Source organism: Lepidochelys olivacea (genome assembly GCF_965140295.1).
Source record: "Lepidochelys olivacea isolate rLepOli2 genome assembly, chromosome: 4".
NCBI lineage: Eukaryota > Metazoa > Chordata > Testudines > Cheloniidae > Lepidochelys > Lepidochelys olivacea.
Genome location: NC_140414.1, coordinates 79,368,760 through 79,374,759, shown reverse-complemented (window position 1 = coordinate 79,374,759; position 6,000 = coordinate 79,368,760).

Sequence of the window (6,000 nt, the reverse complement as noted above, 5' to 3'; positions counted from 1 at the left end):
GTTATGGACAAACCAATTGCTAGACAACATACAAAAGACAACTCCCAGAGGGACTGTAGAAATTGTGGGCTGTATGTGAACCCTAATTAAAGTCTTCATGAATTGTAGGTAGACAGATGAAGCGGGGAAAAGAAACAATGTAGAATTTGTAGAGTTCAAAGTACTGTATTGCAATGACTACAGAGTGTTGGGTACTAACCCTTTAACAGAGAATCCTTTGCTTCTTTGAATAGAGAGAACAAGTGTATTGTACAAGGAAGCCAAGATTCTAATGTTTGTATCTGTGCTTTAAGTAGCTGGAAGAACTTCATCACTATTATAAACAGTACAACTCCATTATATTCAGTGAAATTGCACACTCTTACATCAGAGGTGATGTTGACTTGTGTTTGTTTGTCAGAAAAAACCTGAAAAGGAGCAAACACCTAAGTAAAATGTCTGTGCATTAGGGGAAAGCATGCCAAACTAAGGAACGGAATCCTTAATATCAAATGCAATACCTGCACGGACTCCTCTAAAGTCACTATTGCTGGCTAGGAGGAGCAGAGAATGTAGTTCAGCATTCTTTCCACTACCCACCTAATTTTGGTTTGATTGATTGATGCATAAACACCTTCCACCAATGCCTTTCCGTGACTGTGCATAGCCAGCTGCTGGAGAGGTCAGCTCTATGCCATGGTGGGGTGAAAAAGCCCCCTGGCCAGAATGTATCCTCCTTACCCACTGGTGAATTGGGATCATGGTTTTCTGTTCATTTTCATACCTTGCACACTCCCCCATTCTGTGTGGGGGAGAATAGGCTTTTTTTAATGCATCTGGGAATTATTTATAAGCCCAAAATTCTGCGAGATCTAGTCTTCTCATTGTATTTTATTTCCTGGATGATAGAAATGTTATGAAAAAAATCACAAATGCTGTGAGATCTCCCATCATTTTGGCTGCATAAATGACTCCCTGAATCAAAATAAACCTGTGTAAACCAGGAATACAGACACCTAGATAAGCAGATTTATTTGGATTTCTGCATGTTCCAGTCATGCTGCGATAGGCTACAATCCAGAAAAGCACATAAGCATGTGCTTAACTTTAAGCACATGAATTCAACAGGACTATTCTCATGCTCAAAGTTAAGTATGTGCTTACTGTTTTGCTGGATTAGATGGGATTTAACCAGCTCTGAGTTTGTGGTCTATGGGGCCCGAGTCCTATCTGAACCCAAAGTTATTGCAAGGGAAAAGACCACCACAGAGTGGCTTGGCTACTGTATGTGTGTACACAAATGTTACACATAACATGTGAATGTTAGAACATAAAAAATAAACGGGTCTCCAAGGGTCCTTGTAAACAGTGAATCTCTGAACCTTTATCTCTAAGGGACTTATTTATATTGTGAGGCACACTCTGTAGAAATACTGATAGAAAGAGAGGAAGATTAGACTGATCAAAGTATGTGGAATATAGCTCCTATATTTGGGCTCAGTCCTCCAACGTACTGGCACGCCAATGCTGATCCTGCAAAGCGTTTAATTATGTCCTTGACTATGAGAAGTCAGTTGGACTACTACTTTAATTCAAGTTAAGCACATGTTTCAGTGTTATGGTGGACTGGGGACAGAATGCTTAGCACCTTGCTAGATTGTGCCTATTATTCAGGAATTACATTTAACACAGTAAATGCTCCCACATGAGGAACTGTATTTTATAGAACTGATGTAGGTATCTGATTGACATCGTGGGAAAATATCCTTGTCTTTTTCTTTTTTAGTTATTGAATGATGAATGGTGTGTATTTTGATATTATTTTTAAGCATTCTCAAAGAAAAAAATAAAAAGGAAGAAGAGCCGAATACAATGGAATCAAAACAAAGTGCCAAGTTGGAGGAAAACAATTTGAAATTATTTATCCAGCCACATTTAAAATAAAAACATGGCTCATGTCTGGATTCCCTTGATACTATTAAAAAACAGATAAAACACAAACATCCAATCTAAATCATGGAACTTTAGGGCCAAATATTCAAAGGAGCTTCCAAAAAATGGTATTCACTAAATTTGTGTGCGCACACGCGTGCGCACACGCGTGCGCACACGCGTGCGCACACGCGTGCGAACACGCGTGCGCACACGCATGTGAACACGCGTGCGCACACGCATGTGAACACGCGTGCGCACACGCATGTGAACACGCGTGCACGCACATCCATTTGCTGGCACAAAAGCTCTCACTTATGCATTCAGATAGTCTTATTCTCTGTACACAAGTGCTCACTTCACAAAAGGCATCTGGGTCTATTTTGAATTCTAACAACCCATGTAAAACAACAACAGAAACTACAATCTCTTTAGCTGTCTATTAACTATTTAGTGGCCTAAAAACAAGAAACCACCACTCCCCAGGAACATACCATGCAGTATATGATATCCATATCTAGATTAATTTTTAAATGTATTAATATTTTATTAATTTATTTTATGTGTATGAAATATTGTAGGGAGTGTAGTGCTTTACAGAAAGTATAATGATGAGGGGTGAAATCCTAGCTCCATTCATGTCAATGAGAACATTCCCACTGACTTCAATGGGGCCAGGATTTCCCCCAGGGGCTCTGCACCAAAGAGCTTACAACCTAGGCTGGATATGATGTGTGAGATATAACATTAGATAAGAGAGGACATTGACACCAATACTGAAGATGCTTAAAGAACACAACATTAGTCACTTGTTATTTAATTTACATTTTACTTAATTTAGCAAATTGACATGAGAATAGGAGTCATGGTTGAAGACACTGGAAAGATGTGGCATGGGGGAAGGGGTGAATACATATAGATAAGTATATATATGATTTGCTTCACCTAATCTTTTATTTGGGGTTTCAGTCACATTTCAGTTAGTGTGCGGTTCAGTCAGACCTCAAAAAACTATCTGACAATATTTTCCAATACATAGAAATCTGTCTTCAGTTAGTGCTGTTTATTTCAACTTCTCTCCCTCAGATTTGGATTGCTCTTACTCTAACATTATGAGAATACTTGCACATTACTTATCCTTGTATACAATTATTGCAAACAGATCTTTTTTAAAGAAACCCTTAGTACTGATCCCTAGAAAAGTCTTAAGTGCAGCCTTTTAATGAGAAAATCCATGCTGTTTTACATACAAAAATTGCTCCCTAATGTTCTTTAACCTTGTGTCATTTGGACTGGCCTCTTCAAACAGCCACACTGCAGTAAGTGGCCCATTAGCATTACATGGGGGAAGAATCCGTTTTAAAAAAACACACCAAACACTGTATCCTTTGCTAGTTATCCCTGGTGTTTGTATTGATGTTACAGCCACTTCACTAAATGGAAGCTCTTCAGCAGATCTCTACTCCAAATCAGCGCCTTGCTCCAACTCTTTGGCTGAAGCAAAAGCCAGACATTGTTTACACAATGGTAATCAACATGGTCAATTTAGGATATACTAGAATAAATTATGATAAATTTGCTGCCTTGGGATAAAGATAACATGATGGTAGAGGCAGTAGTTATCTCTTAAGAGGGGGAAATTGATGAACAGACATTTTTTCCTCCAGGCTATCATCATAGATTTGTTTCATCTGGGATTTGTACAAAAAGAAGATGAGACATGTGGATCTCATGAACTCCGATGCTAAAAATGGAAGCATGTGTTTAAGATTGTTTTCTTCATATTTCAAGTTGAACTCCAAGTCCATTTCTTAAAATCTGAAGAATTCTCTCTCTTCTCCAGAGGTCTGGAAATAAACAAAGCAGCACAATTTGAGATGGATATGACAATGTTATGGAGCACTTTGTGCAGTGCAATCTGCTGCTCCCAAATGGGATTCTAAAATAAAGTGCCAGCTGAAAAACAATAAGATATTCGTTTTTTAAGACTGATTATTTACTAATAATCCTCCAAAATTCAAGCAATTTCTCCTCCTGGACAAAATGGTTTTTGATATCAGTCTTACATCAAAAGACAGATACTTCTCTGGGATAACATAGCTAACAAGGCCCAAGATGAAGAATGTGGGAGCGGGAGACAATTTGTTTTTGGCTGTATGGGTTCAGCTGTTGAACAAGGAAGTCAGGCCATTCCAATGTCCAGCGGTCTATGGGGCATGCTGCAAAACTGCAAGGCCCACCTCTTTACAAAAGCACTTCTACCATAACCAAATGAACAGACATACTCAATACCTCCTCCAGAGGTATAACAAGCAATTATTCTTCTCCTAGGGATGGGAGAAGAGAATCATAGACTATCAGGGTTGGAAGGGACCTCAGGAGGTCATCTAGTCCAACGCCCTGCTCAAAGCAGGACCAATTCCCAACTAAATCATCCCAGCCAGGGCTTTGTCAAGCCTGACCTTAAAAATATATAAGGAAGGAGATTCCACCACCTCCTTAGGTAACGCATTCCAGTGTTTCACCACCTTCCTAGTGAAAAAGTTTTTCCTAATATCCAACCTAAACCTCCCCCACTGCAACTTGAGACCATTATTCCTTGTTCTGTCATCAGCTACCACTGAGAACAGACTAGATCCCATTCATCATCTCTACCATCTTCAGGAGATAGAAGCATTATGAAGTTCACTTGGAGCCTCATAATGCAACCTTAATTTACATGTGTTACTCAGTACTATGGAGGTGGGTATCCTTAAAATAGACAGAGAGATAAAATCTTATAATGTAGCTGGGATTCACATGTACACACAAACACTGCAGCTAGGGCTCATGTTGGACAAATGGGCAGAATCACATAGTTATTTCATTTCATTTACTATTTATACCCTAAAATGTCCTCAACCCTAGCTGTCCAGAATTGGGATTTATTTTTTTTAGTTCATGATGTCCTTTACCCATTTCCTTACCTATCTGCCACATCTACCTCTGTTTCTCCCCTCCCCCCACCCTCAGTTGCAATGGTAGGGTGACAGAGGACCTGAAAAAAGAGCACAGAGATCTCTACCAGAGAATCAAGAAGATGACTGAATGCCCTGCTGCAGAAGAGGAGTAGAGAGACTTGAAGCTGACTTTAAGAGATTGTCCTTGTCACCATCCCAATGCTGGCCATCATGGGATTAGAGAGCAGGATACACTTCCAATGGGAAATCAAGCAGCAAGTGAATGTTAACATGCTTATTAAACAATTTTAAACAACTAAATATTAGGCTGTGCCCTAATAATTCAGGGTCTCTTAAATTTCTGGCAACAACCGCACTATCAAAATCTCCATGTTATTCCAGCATTTTGCATGTGCGACAAGTGTCATGTAGTTAACAACATATCCAGACTACTCTTTTAAACTTTTCAAAGGTGTATTATATTGTGTCCCCAATCTGGGGAAGTTACTTAAACCTAATTTCTAGGATACCAGATGCTTTTATAATGTCTAGTCTGAGGGATTATAGGCCCCAACTCAGCATAGCACTTAAATGCATGCTTAATTTTAAACATTTGAGTAATCCCATCCCTATTCAGCAAAACACTTTAAACACTTTCTTCAATCCCGTTGAAGAATAAGTCCCATTGACCTCACTGGATTTTAAACATGTGCCTAAATCTCATTGACTTCAGTAGCATCTAAGAATCTGATTAAGCGCTTTGCTGAACTGGTCTTCATGTTGTATTATACCAGAGGTAGGAGGATGTGTGAAGACAGATGACTGGAGTCATTAGCCATCTTTTGAATGGTTGTTCTATCTCCTGAAAATGGTAGAGATGATGAATGGGTAATGACCCTTAGACTGAGTTACTGGTGTGTCTGTGGGAATGAGTTTGACATTTCACACTCACCATGTATAAATCCAGACTTAATGAAGGTACAACTCTGCTTACGTGCCAATGTTCTAAGACCAAATGAGCCATGGCAGGAGTTAGGATACCACACCAACACAGCTGTGAAGACCAATCTGAGATCACACACAGCCATCATGTTAGAGTAGCTGTGATTTTTGTTCTTGAAAGCAGCATTATGTAGTCTTGGTATTATCA